Below are 1,746 nucleotides of genomic sequence, written 5' to 3' on the forward strand. Positions count from 1 at the left end.
TGGCCCTGGGACGCACCTCAGCACCACCAGTCTCCGCATCTGTACAAAGTGGGTGAGAAGGGTCTGCCCCTTTACCCCCTCGGTTATTTGTGAGGATCAAAGGAGAAATCGCCGTGATCGCTCACCGGAGGCTACATGAAATTTTGGGGACTTTCATTCATCCCCTGCTGAGCTTCTACCAGACGAAGCAGCCCGAGGGTTTGGCTCAATGGTAATCGTATTTCCAGCAGCGAAGACACCCTCAGTGGGATCTCTTCCTTGGGGAGGGGCTCCAGAGGGGTCAGCCCAGTCTCGGGGCCTCCCTTCCCGGTGCCACTGTGCTAGGAGTCTGCCCCGATGCCCTGAGTCCTGCCCGGAGCACCGCGGACACGCGGACCAGGGCTCCAGGAGGGGAATGGGTGCCGAGATCCAGCCTGAGCTGCCCCTGCTCCAGGCCTCCTGCCCCCCTGGGGGCTGTTTTGTTTTGCTTTGTTTTCTCTCTATTTTGCACATGGAGGCTCAGGTAGCCAGGGGGGCTGCTCGCAGGGCCCAGCCTCTCCCCAACCTGCTGGGTCCCATTGGAATGCCCCCACGCTGTGGCCCGTTGCCCTGTCGGTCTCTCCCGCTCGGCCATGGCCAGGCTGTCCCCCAGTGCCTGCACACCACAGGTGCTCAATCGACGCGGCTTTTGTCCACCATCGATCCGCAAGACCCCGTGGTCCCCTTCCCTGGTGTCCCGTGGGCTGTGGGCTTACCGCAGGCTCACGGTGCCATGCCGTCCCCTCAAGGGTGCCGACTGTATATTGTCTTGCTGGCAACAACATTTTGCATTATTAAAAGTGTCTCTGACACGAACCCTTTAATTTACAGGATGAGTCCTGCCCCTGGGAAGGGGCCTTTTTTTTGAAATGCTGCAGGAACCGCTTGGCAGGATGCCCTTCCAAGGCAAGCGCATGCAGCCCGGGCGTGGACCCCTGGGGGACAGCAAGGCCCAGAGGCGGAAGCACCTGTTCCTCTCTGGGCCGGACTTGGGAATCGCTCCCCGGCTCCCCCAGGAGGTCCCCTCGGCCGCGCCCCGAGGACTGGGGACTGGGGGTCTCTGCAGCCGTACTCCCGTCCCCCCCTCCGTGTGAAAACGGCGTCCTGCTGCTCAGCCCCAGTGCCCCACCCCCACCCCCCCACAGGCGTCCTTGATCTCAGAAGCCAAACAGAGCCAGGCTGCCAACTGGGGCACCGGCTTCCGGGACACACCCAGGCAGCTGGGTGGAGGCGACCCGGGCCTCGGCTAAGCTCCACGTGTGGCCCCCGGGGGCCACCTGCCCCAGACCCTGAGAGCCCCACTCCTGGGCGGCCGGGCCCCAGGAACTGGGTATTTATTTTAAATCCCAAATGCTAATTAAGATCAAAGTGCTTCTGGTGTTCACCCTGGGGCGCCCCCCTGTGCCGGCATTCCTGGGGGCCGGGGACACGGCGGCAGCGGCGTCCACATGGGGGTGCACTTGGAAACCTGGTTAGCGGGGTCCCATCTTTCGGAACAAGGAGACACGTGGGAGGAGCAGCGTTGGTGGGCGAAGAGCAGACGTTCCGGACACCGTGTGGCAGGAGCACTCCCAGGCCCGCTCGCCAGGTGGCAGGTGGTGCAGAGCCGCGGGGACGCTGGTTTCCTCGCGCCTCCCCCCCCCCCCCCCCCCCCCCCCCCCCCCCCCCCGCCGCGGGGGGGCGCGGGGGGCGGCCGGCCGCCCCCCCCGGGCGCCCCCTCCTCCCCCC

Source organism: Neomonachus schauinslandi, chromosome 6, assembly GCF_002201575.2.
Source record: "Neomonachus schauinslandi chromosome 6, ASM220157v2, whole genome shotgun sequence".
Classification (NCBI taxonomy): Eukaryota; Metazoa; Chordata; class Mammalia; order Carnivora; family Phocidae; genus Neomonachus; species Neomonachus schauinslandi.